General features: G+C 39.4%; 1 protein-coding gene across 8 annotated transcripts in view; it reads left to right on the top strand.

The window, feature by feature from the left end:
* Positions 1–17,148, top strand: part of NCKAP5 (NCK associated protein 5) — a 976,754-nt gene that overhangs the window by 623,050 nt on the left and 336,556 nt on the right. The window lies entirely within an intron of this gene.

The raw sequence follows: 17,148 nt of genomic DNA, 5'->3' as shown, positions 1-17,148 counted from the left end.
ATAGCAGTGTGCAGGGTACGGCCCACACAGGCCTTGTCAGATTTCACTAAGGAAAGGTAAACCAGAGAACACAAGTGAGCTTGTTTTTAGTAATAATTATTGCCTGTCTCAGAGGAAGTTATGTTTTAATCCTCCATTGTGATTTTTATCTACAGTTAGCTGCTTCCTTCTCTTAGGTTTGATTTGGGTTGCTTTCTCCACTTTTCTAATATGATTAGATACATCCAGTGCACACTTAGGCCTAGTGCTCAAGTGGCAATAAGGGGACAATCAAAATGCCGACTGCTAAATCTTATGTGGCTTCATCCCTTTTTCTTGGGATACAAGTTCAAGGAATAATCAGAGTTCAGGGATAAATATTTGAAGGACCATTTTCCTGTTCTTAATTAAGGAACTTTAATTAAGGTGTAAAACAGTATGACAGGAGAAGCAAAGTCTTCTGCAGGCCAGGCCCTGACATTCAAGGCAGGTGAAGTTTGCTTCCATTTCATCATTCTCCACTTTTTCTTCCTTCCCCTGCTCCAACTCTCCCCACCACTGATCAGTACCCTCCTCTTTGCTTCTCTTTATCCCCTATCAAAATACCCTTTTGATTAACTTTTGCTTCAGAAAACTCTGATATACTTCCCGATGAGTTGAATGATAATAACAAAAGAAGAGCTGCAACATGCTGAGTGCCTATCTACCAGGCACTCTGCTGTATGGTTTTCTATAACTGACACTCCGTATAGCAACTTAGTAAATTATCCCTAGTTTACAGTTGCTAAAACAGAAGTTTGAGGATGTGAAATCCACAGTATCATAGGACACAGTAGAAAAGTAGAAGAATTAGAAATCTACTTCAGAGTTGTCTCCATTCCCATGGTTGGGCCTGTTTCTTCATTAGTATCATTTCCTTCAAAGAGTCATTGCATTTTAGCAGGCAAGAATTTAAAGCTAGAGAAATGAACTTCTAATGGTTGACTTTCAAATATCAACAAGGCTAAAGGGTAGGAAGTCTTTTAGGCACCCCCCACTCAGCACACCCTCTAGGTCTGTTCTGTGACTTTATATATCAAACTGACCATGAACTGGCTTCTTTTTAACATAAAATTTCCCAGGAATTACTGTAGCCAAAGATTGACGTTCCTCCTGCCTCTGAGTATCTGCCAAAAGCAAACTGCATGAAAGCCTTAGGCGCCTGTCTTTCATGGGCTCCTGCCAATTGCTGTGGATCCCTGTACAAATGAGAAATACATTTCAGGAGCACTTAGGCAACAGAGCACTTGCTGTGCAGAGCCCTAGATGTTCTGAGTCCTTTAAACCCATGTCATTTTCATACTGCCTCTGGATGTGGTAAGTACGCTTACGCTCTTCTAGGAGTCAGAACACTGAGGCACAGGGATAAGAAATCTATGTATAGATATTAAATCTAGTATAAGTAGAAGACCTAAACCCAGCCTGTCTGAACCAGAACTGTTAGTCCTAACCACTTTACACTTCTACTCCTCTATTGAAATCCTATGCAAATCATTCATTGTCCCTTGGAAATGGTAACTCTTTAGTAGATGATATGCCAGTATTCTAATGGATCATTACTTTAAAAAAAAAAAAGAAAGAAAGAAAAGAAAAGAAAAACAGTATCACACACTGAGATCTGTTGGCGGGGGGTGAGTGGCTAGGGGAGGGACAGCGGCAGGGTGGAGAGGTAGGGGAGGGATAACAAGGGGAGAAATGCCATATATAGGTGACAGGGGGATGGAAGCAGCAAACCACCTTGCCATGTATGTACCTATGCAACAATCCTGCATGATCTACACATGTACCCTAGAAACTAAAGTACAATTTAAAAAATGCAACAAAAAAAAAAAGAAAAAGAAAAGAAAAGGAAAGGAAAAACAAGGCAGTATGTCCTTAAGAACTCAGACCTCTTCTATGTGGTTTCCTAAAACAACCCGATTGCTAGGTGCTCATTGCACAGGGCCACTGCATTTCCTAGGTTGCATGGTGAGATGAAGAGATGGTTGGCTACCATTCTGTTTGGCTTGGGATATAGACAGACTGGGCACCACAGAACATTTACAGAGAACTATGGAAGACAAAAATGTGAGTGATAAAATAGTGTTACAGACCACAAATCACTTCTTTTTTAAAAAAATATATGTTATTGCATTTTAGGTTCTGGGGTACATGTGCAGAACATGCAGGATTGTTGCATAGGTACATACATGGCAAGGCAGTTTGCTGCCTCCATCCCCATCACCTATATGTGGCATTTCTCCCCATGTTATCCCTCCCCAACTCCCTACCTCCAGCTGTCCCTCCCCTAGTCCCCCTCAACAGACCCCAGTGTGTTATGCTCCCCTCCCTGTGTCCATGTGTTCTCATTGTTCAACACTTGCCTATGAGTCAAAACAGGCGGTATTTGATTTTCTGTTCTTGTGTCAGTTTGCTGAGAATGATGATTTCCAGATTCACCCATGTCCCTACAAAGGACATGAACTCATCATTTTTTATGGCTGCATAATATTCCATGGTGTATATGTGCCACATTTTCCTTGTCCAGTCTATCATCAATGGGCATTTGGGTTGGTTCCAGGTCTTTGCTATTGTAAACAGTGCCACAGTGAACATACATGTGCATGTGTCTTTATACTAGAACAACTAGTAATACTTTGGATATATACCCAGTAATGGGATTGATGGATCAAATGGAATTTCTATTTCTGGATCCTTTAGGAATCGCCACACTGTCTTCCACAATAGTTGCACAAATTTACACTCCCACCAACAGTGTAAAAGTGTTCCTAATTTTTCACATCCTCTCCAGCATCTGTTGTCTCCTGATTTTTTAATGATCGCCATTCCAACTGGCATGAGACGGTATCTCAATGTGGTTTTGATTTGCACTCTCTAATGATAAGTGATGATGAGCATTTTTTCATATGTTCATTAGCCTCATATGTCTTCTTTTGAAAAATGTCTATTCTTATCCTACACCCACTTTTTGATGGGGTTGTTTGTTTTTTTCTTGTAAATCTGTTTTAGCTCTTTGTAGATTCTTGATATTAGCTCTTTATCAGATGGGTAGATTGCAAAAATTTTTTCCCATTCTGTTGGTTGCCAGATTAATCTAATGATTGTTTCTTTTGCTGTGCAGAAGCTCTGGAGTTTAATGAGATCCCATTTGTCTATTTTGGCTTTTGTTGCCAATGCTTTTGGTGTTTTAGTCATGAAGTCATTCCTTGCCTATGCCTATGTCCTGAATGGCTTTGCCTAGGTTTTCTTCTAGGGTTTTTATGGTGTTAGGTCTTATGCTTAAGCATTTAATCCATCTGGAGTTAATTTTAGTGTAAGGTGTGAGGAAGGGGTCTAGTTTCTGCTTTCTGCACACTGCTAGCCAGTTTTCCCAACACCATTTATTAAACAGGGAATCCTTTCCCCATTGCTTGTTTCAGTCAGGTTTGTCAAAGATCAGATGATTGTAGATGTGTGGCGTTGCCTTGGAGGCCTCTATACCTCTGTTTTGGTACCAGTATTATGCTGTTTTGATGACTGTAGCCTTGTGGTATAGTTTGAGGTCAGGCAGCATGATGCGTCCAGCTTTGTTCTTTTTGCTTAGAATTGACTTGGCTATGTGGGCTCTCTTTTGATTGTATATGAAGTTTAAGGTGTTTTTTTCCAGTTCTGTGAAGGGGGTCATAGGTAGCTTGATGGGGATAGCATTGAATCTATAAATTACTTTGGGCAGTATGGCCATTTTCACAATGTTGATTCTTCCTAACCATGAGCATGGAATGTTTTTCCATCTGTTTGTGTCCTCTCTTATTTCCTTGAGCAGTGGTTTGTAGTTCTCCTTGAAGAGTTCTTTACATCCTTTGTTAGTTGTATTCCTAGGTGTTTTATTCTCTTTGTAGCAATTGTGAATGGCAGTTCGCTCTTGACTTGGCTCTCTTTAAGTCTGTTATTGGTGTATAGGAATGCTTGTGATTTCAGCACATTGATTTTGTATCCTGAGACTTTGCTGAAGTTGCTTATCAATTTCAGGAGATTTTGGACTGAGACGATGGGGTCTTCTAGATATACAATCATGTCATCTGCAAATAGAGACAATTTGACTTCCTCTTTTCCTATTTGAATACCCTTTATTTCTTTCTCTTGCCCAATTGCTCTGGCTAGAACTTCCAATACTATATTGAATAGGAGTGGTGAGAGAGGGCATCCTTGTCTATTGCCAGATTTCAAAGGGGATGCTTCCAGTTTTTGCCCATTCAGTATGATATTGGCTGTTAGTTTGTCATAAATAGCTTTTATTATTTTGAGATACATTCTGTCAATACCTAGTTTTTTGAGAGTTTTTAGCATAAATGGCTGTTGAATTTTGTCAAAGCCCTTCTCTGCATCTAAAGAGAAAATCATGTGGTTTTTGTCTTTGGTTCTGTTTATTTGGTGGATTACATTTATAGACTTCTGTATGTTGAACCAGCCTTGCATCCCTGGGATGAAGCCTACTTGATTGTGATGGATAAGCTTTTTGATGTGCTGTTGCAATCAGTTTGCCAGTATTTTATTGAAGATTTTTGCATCTATGTTCATCATGGATATAGGCCTGAAGTTTTCTTTTCTTGTTGAGTCTCTGCCAGGTTTTGGTATCAGGATGATGTTAGTCTCAAAAATGATTTGGGAAGAATTCCCTCTTTTTTGTGTTGTTTGGAATAGTTTCAGAAGGAGTGGTACCAGCTCCTCTTTGTATGTCTGGTAGAATTCAGCTGTGAACGCATCTGGACCTGGGCTTTTTTTATTGGGTAGGCTATTAATTGCTGCCTCAACTTCAGCGTTTGTTATTGGTCTATTCAGGGTTTCGATTTCTTCCTCGTTTAGGCTTGGGAGGGTGCAAGTGTCCAGGAATTTATCCATTTCTTCCAGGTTTACTGGTTTATGCGCACAGAGTTGTTTGTAGTAATCTCTGATGGTATTTCTGTGGGATCAGTGGTGATATCCCCTTTATTGTTTTTTATTGCATCTATTTGATTCTCCTCCCTTTTCTTTTTTATTAATCTGGCTAGTGGTCTGTCTGTTTTGTTGATCTTTTCAAAAAACCAGTTCCTGGATTTATTGATTTTTTGAAATGTTTTTATATCTCTGTCTCCTTCAGTTCTACTCTGATCTTAGTTATTTCTTGTCTTCTGCTAGCTTTTGAGTTTTTTTTTTTTTTTTTTTATCTTGCTCCTCTAGCTCTTTTCGATTTTCATGGTAGGGTGTCAATTTTAGATCTTTCCTTGATTCGCATGTGGACATTTATTGCTATAAATTTTCCTCTAGACCCTGTTTAAATGTGTCCTGGAGATTCTGGTATGTTGTGTCTTTCTTCTCTTTGGTTTCAAAGAGGATGTTTATTTCTGCCTCATTTCATTGTTTATCCAGTCAACATTCAAAAGCCAGTTATTCAGTTTCCATGAAGCTGTGCGGTTCTGAGTTAGTTTCTTAATCCTGAGTTCTAATTTGATTGCACTGTGGTCTGAGAGACTGCTTGTTATAATTTCCATTCTTTTGCATTTGCTGAGGAGTGATTTACTTCCAGTTATGTGGTCAATCTTAGGATAGGTGTGATGTGGTGCTGAGAAGAATGTATATTCTGTGGATTTGGGGTGGAGAGTTCTCTCAATGTCTATTAGGTTTGCTTGGCCCAGATCTGAGTTCAAGTCCTGGATATCCTTATTAATTTTCTGTCTCGTTGATCTGTCTAATATTGACAGTGGAGTGTTAAAGTCTCCCATATTATTGTGTGGGAGTCTAAATCTCTTTGTAGGACTTAAAGCTTTATGAACCTGGGTGCTCCTGTATTGGGTGTGTATATATTTAGGATCGTTAGTTCTTTTTGTTGCATTGATCCTTTTACCATTACGTAATGCCCTTCTTTGTCTCTTTTGATCATTGTTGGTTTAAAGTCTATATTAGAGACTAGGATTGCAACTCCTGTATTTGTTTGCTCTCCATTTGCTTGCTAAATCTTCCCCCATCCCTTTATTTTGAGCCTATATGTTTCCTTGCATATGAAATAGGTTTCCTGGATACAGTACACCAATGGTTTTTGACTTTTTATCCAATTTGCCAGTCTGTGTCTTTTGATTGGGGCATTTAGCCCATTTACATTTAAGGTTCATATTGTTATGTGTGAATTTGTTCCTGCCATTTTGATGCTAGCTGGTTGTTTTGCCCATTAGGTGACACAGTTTCTTCATTGTGTCAATGCTCTTTACCATTTGGTATGTTTTTGGAGTGGCTGGTACTGGTTGTTCCTTTCTATGTCTAGTGCTTCTTTCAGAAGCTCTTGTATGGCAGGCCTGATGGTGTTGAAATCTCTGAGCAATTGCTTGTTAGTAAAGGATTTTATTTCTCCTCGCTTATAAAGCTTAGTTTGGCTGGATATGAAATTGTAGGTTGAAAGTTCTTTTCTTTAAGTTTGTTGAATATTGGCCTCACTCTCTTCTGGCTTGTAGGGTTTCTGCTGAGAGATCTGCTGTGAGTCTGATGGGCTTCCCTTTGTGGGTAACCCGACCTTTCTCTCTGGCTGCCCTTAGCATTTTTTCCTTCATTTCAACCCTGGTGAATCTGATGATTATGTCCCTTAGGGTTGCTCTTCTTGAGGAATATCTTTGTGGTGTTGTCTGTATTTCCTGGACTTGAATATTGGTGTGCCTTGCTAGGTTGGGGAAGTTCTCCTGGATAATATCCTGAAGAGTGTTTTCCAGCTTGGATTCATTCTCTCTGTCTCATTCAAGTACACCTATCAAACATAGATTAGGTCTTTTCACATAATCCCATATTTCTTGGAGGCTTTGTTCATTTCTTTTTACTCTTTTTTCTCTAATCTTGACTTCTCATTTTATTTCATTGAGTTGATCTTCAATCTCTAATATCCTTTCTTCTGCTTGGTAGATTTGGCTATTAAAACTTGTGTATGCTTCATGAATTTCTCATGTTGTGTTCTTCAGCTCCATCAGTTCATTTGTATTCTTCTCTAAGCTGTTTATTCCGATTAGCATTTTGTCAAACCTTTTCTTAAGGTTCTTAGTTTCTTTGCATCGTGTTACAACACATTCTTTTAGTTCAAAGAAGTTTATTATTACCCACTTTCTGAAGCCTGTTTCTGTCAGTTCATCAGACTCATTCTCCATCCAGCCTTGTTCCCTTGCTGGCAATGAATTGTGATCCCTTGGAGGAGGAGAGTTGTTCTGGTCTTCATCATTTTTGCACTGGTTTCTTCCCGTCTTTGTGGATTTACCTACTTCTGGTCTTTGTAGTTAGTGACTTTTGGATGGGGTCTCTGAGTGGACGTCCTTTTTGTTGATGATGAAGTTGTTTCTTTCTGTTTTTTAGTTTTCCTTCTAATGGTCAGGCCCCTCTGCTGTGGGACTGCTGGAGGTTCACTCCAGACCCTACTTGCCTGGGGAATCACCTGCAGCAGCTGCAGAACAGTAAGGGTTGCTGCCAGTTTCTTCTTCTGTTATCTTTGTCCCAGTAGGATACCTGCCAGATGTTGGCCTGAGCTCTCCTTTATGAGGTGTCATTTTGGATATACTGGGATTGGGGAGCTGCTTGAGGAGACAGGCTGTCCCTTATAGGAGCTCAAGTGCTGAACTGTGAGCTCCATCGTTCTGTTCAGAGCTGCTGGGCATGTACGTTTAAGTCTGCTGCAGCGGAACTTATAACCTTTTTTTCCCTGATGCTTTGTCCTTGGAAGATGGGGCTTTATTTATAAGTTCCTGACATGCTGCTGCCTTTTTTCAGAGCTGCCCTGCCCAGCAAGGAGATGGCCTAGTCACAATCTGCCATCAGAGGCATTGCTGAGCTGCCGTGGGCTCTGCCCAGCTGCTGTGTAAACTTCCTTGTGGTTTGTTTATAAAGGTATAGTTAGAACTGCCTTGGTAATGGCTGTCTGCCTCAGTGATGATGGACTGCGTCTGTAATGGCAGACTGCCTCAATAGTGGTGGACTGCCTCAGTAATGGCAGATGCCCTTCCCCCCACAGAGCTGGACTGTCCCGGGTCCAGCTGTGCTTGCTGTGAAACTCTCAGTCCAAATTTCAGATTGCTGATATTTGTGGGGGTGGGACCTGCTGGGCCAGTTCACCTGGCTCCCTATTTCAGCCCTCTTTTTTTCAGTTGAGTGGGCAACTCTGTCTCCCAGGTGTTTCAGGTGCCAGTTGAAATGGCTGCCCAGAGTTGTGTGAGTTTTTGTGCAGAGACCTGCTGTACCGACTGAAACAGCCATGCTAGAGACTCGTGGTGCTTTTCCACCCAGTAATCTCCTGGTCTGTGGGCAGTAAAAATTCATTTGGAAATGCGGTGATCACTCACCCTCTGCATTCTCACTGGGAAGAACACTCCAGAGCTGTTCCTATTCGGCCATCTTGGATCCCCACAAATCACTTCTTGAGGGGTTGCTAGGATGAAAAAAATCCAGACCTGCAAGGTCAATGCAAGCTTCCTGGGGCAGTATTGACTTGAGTTAGAGACTGAGGAAGATTTGAAAACACTCTTCTCCTTGCCCTTGCTTGCCCTCCATTAAGAATTTTGCTTTGCTGCTTTTTCATTTTTCACCATCTTGTATAACCCTGAGAAATTAAGTAGCAGGGGAAAAGTGTTGCCCATTGTAAAGCATGTTTTTGATTATAAAGTATGTTCTGGGGCCTCCACTTCAGTCCCCAGAGATCTCTTTTGTGTTACTGCTTTCATGTGTTTGGGGGGATTGGGAAGAGAGGAAAGTAGTGAGGGGGGGAAGAACTTGCCTAACAGAGAAGTCCCAAGACATGCATGAGGATTTTTCAGTAGAATAAGTGTATAGTCTAGTTAAAAGAGGAAGATTTAAAGTGCTAGAAAAAAAATTGTTTTTCAGAATCTGCATGCAAGAATGCTATACCTTTGTTTGTTCATTACTAATCAGGCACCTTCAGCCATGTTTCCTTTCAAAAATAAAGGAGAATTACAGGGGTTTGAATAATGATAATCATGGCATATTTCACATTTTGAAGTTTGAATAATTCACCTGAACTTAATTGCAAAATGACGTACTGTACTTGTGCATAGCCCTCTGGTTCTACATTAACAAAGGAAAGGTATATTAGACTTCCAAACCCTGACCCTGCTTTGGTTTTAAGAATTTTCGTAATGAAATCTGCATACCCAGGAGTTTCCCAAAGAATTTGAAATGCCAGAAGAATGCATAAATGCCTTGAAGGTGGACAGGATTAATTTAATGGGAAATAGTTGCCTTCAGAAAATATAGGAAGAACAAAGAAAATAACACACATAGGTTTTGACATAAGACATTAGCAGATGGTTTTATATAGACACAGAGGTATTGTCTTTTCACTTTGTTAATAAAAATTCTGTAGACATTGTTCATATTATGTTTGTCAGGAAATGATCATATAAATAAAAATAGAAGGTTGATATGGAAAGGATATAAATATTTAACACATTTCAGACTGCATATCAATCAGTGGACAATGGGCTAGTTTCCTTGCCCTTTACCATTATTCAATACAAATTTTGAAATATAGAAGGCATTATAAATTTGTTATGTCTCTCAATTACATATTAAAAGGTGTTTTCATTTGAGTGGCAATCCATAAATATTGTATTGCCACATCTATTAGTTCCCCATCAAAATACATTTTTTTAGCTAGGCAAGCTGACATCTTCTTGGTGAAGTTGATCACCTTGGCTGTGGCCATTAGCTCTGTTCTATTGGCCAGATTCAGCGATCCTTTCTTGAGCTTTTCAGACTCAAACTTTTTAAAAGAAACATAATGAAATTTTTCCTTACACTGAATGTTGCTAGCAACGTGTCCAAACTTGGAAAATCTTCTCTTTTTTTATTATGATTCATTTTAGATAGCAGTCAAACCACACTTTTTTCTATAGCATTAATACTATTTAATTAAGAATTCCAAAAGACCATTTTCTTTGTATTATATTTATTTAGACAAAGAACATTCCAAATCTCTTGGGAAGGCTGCTAAATTGTTTCTTAATACAGAAGGCCTGTAAAGGTTTGTTTCCATCAGATTTTGGTGAAATGCACCATCTGTTCAGCTAAAGAGCTGCTATTATCAAAACAGGTAAAAATAGAAACTTCTTTATTTTCATCACCTTTTTTTGTGCCTATGTGACTGTATTTCCAACCATTTGCAAAATCTGTTATATATCATCAGACTCCATGTGCTGATGACTCAACTCTCACATACCTAGCTCTTCTGTGTGTAGACCTGGGTCTGGCGGACATTGGCATTGATCTTGCCACTCGACAGTAGCTCAGATTTTATTTGGTTTTACTGGGGAACATGGGGCTACTGTTTTTACTGCCATCTGAATTTTGCTAAATTCAAGAGCAAATTTGCTCTTTTCTTTCTTCTCTTCTTTCTCCTTCCTATTTCTTTTCTCTCTCCCACCTCTCTAATATTTTGCTCATGTCCTGGAGACATACCAATACTCACAGCCACCCAAACATTGCAGGCCTTTTTGTGCCTTTGCACCTGCCTTTGTACCTGCTGTTCTTGTTAGACAGCCTTTTCTCAAGTCCTTCCATTGGCGAGGCCTCCTTACCTTTCCAGGCTCCACCACAACAATTTCAGTTCTGGAAAACCTTCTCTGTAAATCACCTCCCCTCCCACTGCCAGGTGGCTCACTTCTTTGCTGTCAGCACAGTCTAGCTACCTCTGTCATGGTACTTACTGTGTGCTATTTTGTCAACACACTTGCTCATCTCCTCATTCATCAATAGCAAGTTCCTTTTGAGTAGAGACTGGGTCTTGTATCTCAGGATTGTTTGCACCCAGCGATGTTAAGACTCAATAATTAATGGCCAAATGAATGGATTGTGTTTAGATGGAAATAAAACATCCACCACTCCTTGCTCCGGGAAATGGCCCACATTAGACGCCGTTGTGTTAAAGCCACATTGCTCTGGTAGAGCTTTATCATTATTTGGAAAATTCAGACACGTTTGCAACCATGGAGTAGGACAAGAAGCAGAGAGATCAGAGCCCTGTGAGCAAGGAAGGCTTTGTGGAGGAGTGGGCATTTGAGCTCTTCCATGGGTTATATTTATTCTTCATCTTTCCTCCTGGTATTACCAGGAAGGACCAAGAAATGAAAAATCAGAATGCCTCCACGAGAAAAAGAAAATAGTTCAGTTCTTTTATCTGGTCAAAAGTGAAAACTCTTAAAGAAGTCTTCTTTATTTTAATTTCTTCCACCAATCAGTAGCTATCTGACTTTAGACAAATTACTTGGCCACTTTAAGCAGCACATTTCTTCATCTATCAAACGGTGATTAAAATTGAGTTGCGATAAGAAAAATTCATGTAACATTCTTACCATGATGGTTGGTATATGGTAAGTGTTCAATAAACATTAACCATGATTACTGCTGTCATTATTAAAGCCCTTTACCATCAGGATTGTCCATTGTAAAGTGTATGTGTTCATTGTGCTTTATTAGATAAAGCAAGCCCTGCTGTGAAAAAAATTACTATGCATCAAAAATTCACTTGAGTGTGTTTATAAGGTTGAACCATATAAAGCTGTCATTTTTTGTAGGTCAAATGTGATCAAATGTCAGTAATTCTATATGAATCAACTTAATATGTATGTATTTACCCATTTAGAATATTAGATCTTGCTTATAAATTGAAAGTTTTGAAAAGGAAAACATTATATGTGAGAAAGTTTATGATCGCATGACCCACTAATTTTAAGCAGTAGTCTCTATAAAACTGCAGCTTGCCAAAGAGGTTTGGGCAGTTCACTGGAGTACATCATTTAATATTGAATAGGTAAGGCTGAAATTGTGTTAAGACCAAAGCACCCAGATCTTGGTAACCTTAGTTTCTAGTTTGGATCACAAACATGGTAAGTGAACTTGCTCTAATGTTTTCTTGGTGTTCAAAGTTTGATAAACAAACAATCAAGCCCAGTGTAGACAGCATAATTGAACTAAAAGTTAAGTGGTACCTGTATTGCACCACAAGGGACAGCACACCTGTTGAGATGCAACAACTGAGAATGTGATGAATCCTGTAGGTTAAGTTTAAAAATGTGGCAGGAAACCATTTGGATATGGAGATTTCTAGTGGTGTTTGGAGTAATTCTTGCAGAATTTGAATAGCTTCACTGGTGGTAGAAGGGAGTCCCATTCTAGGAGGGAAAATGAAAAGTACGTCTGGAGGCAAAAAAGCAAAGGTATATGTGAATGAATCCCAAGTGGCCATGGCTAACTGCACATATAGTACATGAGGAAGAACATGGGAACATAAGACCATATGAATAGAGTGTACTTCAAATGCCTTACTATGTGGTTCAGTCTTTGTCTTGTGGACAGTAAGAATGGATCTATATAAGACTTTCAATCAAATAATTGTAAAAATTGTTGTTTGAAGTAGATTGACCTACTATCAGGTGAGGATGATGGAGTGGCAGGCTAGGAGATTTTAAGAGCAGTTCAAGGACAGATATAGAGGCTTTGGTTAAAGAAAGAGGAAGCTATAGAATGGAAGGAATTAGTGCTTGGTAAGAGCTGGGATTTTGATGGGAAAGAGAAAGCAGTTGAAAAGATGCTCCAGGTCGTTCATCCTGTGACTGGGGTGGCATCATTGTCAGTCAGTAAAATAGTGTCTGTGAAGACATTTCCAACACAGAAGGTTGTAAACCAAGATGTAGATGCCTACACAAGAAAAGGGTTCAAGGAGCGAAAGTCCAGGGGGCCTCTAATGGCTATCAAGTTCAGGCTGAGCTGTGGTCTTTGAATTAGGAGCTTGCTGTGACCTGTTATGGTTAGGCTGTGTCCCTACCCAAATCTTATCTTGAATTGTAACTCTTACAATCCCCTCATGTCCTGGGAGGAATCCGGTAGGAGGTGATTGAATTATAGGGGCAGGTCATTCCTTCACTGTTCTCATGGTGGTGAATGAGTCTCACAAGATATGGCAGTTTTAAAAATGGGAATTTCCCTGCACAAGTTCTCTTTTTTTGCCTGCTGCCATTTATGTAAGATGTGCCTTTCATGTGCCACCATGATTGTGAGGTCTCTCGAGCCATGTGGAACATAAGTCCAATAAACTTCTATCTTTTGTAAATTGCCCAGTCTCAGGTATATCTTTATCAGCAGTGTGAAAATGAACTAATACACTACCAAAGGTGGAAAATGTGTGGAGTTGCTAGAGTATCACAGCTGCCCAGCAGCCCTGTAGCCTGCTTACAAAGAGGAGGGTGCAGAGTCCAGCCAAATGTGCCAAAACCTGATGTTTCCAAAGCACACACTAACCCCACCACTGTTGGCAAAGGAAGAAAAATGTCACCTGTTTTCAGCTTTCAAAATACTGCCAGTGCATCTTACTAACAGGTCCTGAAAGTTGACAGTGAAGTTGAGAAAATGCAGTTCCCAGACTATATGGTCCTGAACCACCAGGCAAAGCACAAGAAGGGGTGTTACTGCTGTCCAGGACTGGCAGACAGTAAGTAATTTCATAAGGCAGATGGAAGAAGGCAGAGAGTGTAGGCGAGACATGGTGACTGGCAGCTGTAAATATGCTGAGAGCAAGGTGCTGGTGGGGCAGATGTTGAGCATGCCCAGTAGGTGATAGGAAAGCCAGGTATAGGCTTGGAGATTTAGGTTTGGAAATCTGAAGGAAAGGGAACAGTAAATGATTTGAGAGACAGAATGAACAGAGAGGGCAAACAGAAGACTGAAATCCTAAACATGGATGTGGCCATCTGTAGGTGATGGAAGAGAGCAGTAGGAACTGAGATAGAAAGGAGGAGACTCTGGAGATGGCAGTCATGAAGGCAAGGGAGAACAAAACTTCAGGAGGGAAGGGGTGACCAATGCAGGCACACACAAAACCAGAAAGATACAGAAATGGCCATTGAAGGTGAAGACTTCAAGCCCCACTGATGATAAGAAGCCACACGGACTATAGTGATCAGGGCAAAGTCAGATAGAAGTTAGTTGGTAAGGGTAATTTGGTGGGGAAACATGTGAAAGCAGAACATATAAATTACTTTTCAGAACAGGTCATGGGGAGAAGAGAGAAAAGCAGAATAGATTGCAATGGGGGAAAAAGGAGACAAAGAAAGCATCCATTGGGATAAAGTTTCCTTCTTGCCATCTGACAAAGAAGTGCTGATGGAGAGAGAAAAAAGAAAAAACAGCTACGAAGAGGGCAGCATGAAAGAAGAGGTCAGAAGAGGCAAGAGAGGATGGAAGCAAGGAGTCCAGCAATAGCCATGCAAAAGAGCGCTCAAGGACCACTGTATCTGTAAATATTCTAATTGGCATTGCCATTGAAATTATCAGGAATGTACTGAATCCCCTGAAGAGTATGGTGTCAAAGCAAGGAGAGCAGCAACATGGCTCACAGAACGATAATCATCCCTTCTTTCCAAACCGGGCAGGAAATGAGCAACACCAAACACACTGCCAGCTGATGTGGATACAAGCTCCATCTTCTGTATTGATGTGCTTCAAATAGCCACACTTATTAACTGCTGTGTGATAATGAAGGCTCTCTATTGAAGGCTGTGGTTGCTGTCCGTGTTCACCCATAAGAAGAACATCGACATTTGATTTACTCAACTTCATTAATCAGTTTCTTGGTTGCAGAAAACCTGCAATATCATTTTAGAGCCCCTATTATAGCCTAACAAGATATAGATAATTAAGTCCTAGGGGACCATGTTCTGACTGGCTGCTGCAGAACGGGCCCTTTTCCTCTGTTTTCCAAGCTGGGGGGAGTCTTTGCATTTTACAATTAAATCTGCTCTTCTTTCAGCACAGCCCTTTGTTTTGGGGGAGGCAATGATAACTGGAATGAGGTTATCTTGCTTATTACTTGATTTTTAACATCTGTGCAGCATAGGTACTACTGTCTTTATTGATATTATGTAAAATTTTGTGAATGGAAAGTAAGCAAAGGTCTGCATAGTTTTTCGTGTTTGTGTAGAGAGGGTAGAGGGAAACTTATAATCCTGGATCTAAAAATCCCATGGCACAACTTTAAGATAGAAAATAATGTTGTGTGTATCTGTTCATAGTGTCATGGAATTCTCTAGCAGTTTAATCAATGTAGTATATTATCACTCATTATTTACATCTTAAAAATCCTATCACTTGGGAATTTAGTGTTTATCAATGTTTAGTTTTCCTTTATTTTATACTATTATCTGAGAATTGTGCTGCTTTTTCTATTGCTTTTAAATATCAAAGAAAAGTTTTAAAAGTTAGTTTCAGCATATAGATTCTCTGCCCTTTCCCCTCAAGTATCCTGACTTTTATCTTTTTTGTACCATTGACAATTTAAGAATAAATGGGCACTATTTTGGCCTAAAGTTACTGTATTTCCAAAATCCTTTTCATTCATCAGACATGTACAACAAAAGTACTGTATAAAAGCTTGTATTCCATGATAAAAAATACTTGAAGACACTTGACTTTTGTTTAATGTCAGCCTTGAGGTTGGGGAGTTTTGTGGTTATTGGTACTAGTTTTATCATAGCAGTTCTTTCTTAGCAGCAGATATTCTGATGTGGTTACTTTTTATTTTCTCATAGACATCCAAGGTCAAGAAAAACATATTCCAAAGACTAAAGGAAACCTGAGCATCAAAAAATGTTGGGAATACATGCACAAATACATGGATTATAATGAGACAGGTGCATACATACACATTGGAGGAGTGTTATCTTGAGGTCTGGTTGATATTGTTTGAGAAGTAGGATGTGTTTAACAAACTTCCATGAAGCAGTAAACATAAGTTTAAGTGCATGTAATTCCATTGGATAACCTTAAGTAGGTGTGCTGACAATGATCTATAATGCTTTGTGTTTGATTAAAATGCCAGCATGTATACCAAACTAAAATGAAGTGCTCTTACTTTCAGTAGAGAGACTATTTTGCACATACTTAAAGCATATTTCTTAAGAAGAAAATCATAATAAGCAATTTAAAATTTGCAAATGAGATCATTAGTTATGTTTGAAAATTCCCTTTCCATCAAGCTAAGTCCAACTCATTTTTCAAAAAATTAGTACATCAATATCTCCAGAGAGCCTCTGCTGATGCTGAACTCTCTTCACACTGCTTACATCCTCTTCTGGCTCTTATTACATTGTGGGGTCATTGTTAGTTACCTGTCTCCTACTGTTGGCAGTTTTTCTTCATTCATTCAAGTTGCTGGTTACATACAACACAAAGCACATCATGGTCATTCAACAGATGATTATCAAATAGAGGAACAGATAAATGGATGAGGGGATACATGAACGAATGAATAAATTAGGAAATAATTATTGGCATTATATAAGGTGTCATTTTTAAGCTTTCCACCATTAGAAGTAAAATTAGATTCATCTTTTTCTTCTATTTTTCAGCGTCTAATATGCCTCAAATAAGGTAAATCGATATTTAGCTCTATAATTTAGGGAATTTCCATCCACACAGGATAAACTGATGACCTAATGTGTGATATGGGTAGTAGGAAAAAACTTGAGATATGCATGGGGGTCCCTAATGAGCTTATAGAATAGTTGTCGAACTAAGAAACCCATACATGAAATTGTTTTGTTTATATGGAACCATGCCAGAGTAGTCCATGAGTAAGTTAGGAGGATATGAGAACAGAATAGAGTTTCTCATAGTTCATGTGTGAGAATATTCTTTACTTAAAACACAGATTCCTGGCCTCTGCTCCGAGAGATTTGGATTTACTAGGTCTCAAGTGGACCTAGAAATCTAGACTTTTAACAAGAGTCTCAGTGAATTCCTGCAAATTTTTCTGGGGAAAACATATTTCAGGAGTAAGGAGAGACTCTTGTGGGCCACAGTTGTCAGGAATACAGGAGATGAGACTTCAGCTGGAGCCTGGAGGATGCATGATGTGTGGCTACGCAAGGGGAAAAGGGAAGATGTCTCATTTTTTTTCTCATCGCTACTGGCAGAAAAATCCCTATCCAAATACCAAATGATTATGATGCTAGGCAAAATCCACATTCATGAAATCCCAGTGTAAATCATATTACTCTAGGGGTTCATTTTTTGTTTTTAATCTAACATAGAGGCAGGTTTTTAAATTGACTTCTTTTTTTCCCAGCTTTTAGTGTGACCTAT

The sequence above is a fragment of the Sapajus apella genome, unplaced genomic scaffold (genome assembly GCF_009761245.1).
Source record: "Sapajus apella isolate SASKATOON/1434 unplaced genomic scaffold, GSC_monkey_1.0 scaffold72, whole genome shotgun sequence".
In the NCBI taxonomy this organism is placed as follows: Eukaryota; Metazoa; Chordata; class Mammalia; order Primates; family Cebidae; genus Sapajus; species Sapajus apella.
The sequence above is the reverse complement of the archived record's forward strand: the minus strand, read 5'-3'. Positions and strand labels throughout refer to the sequence as shown.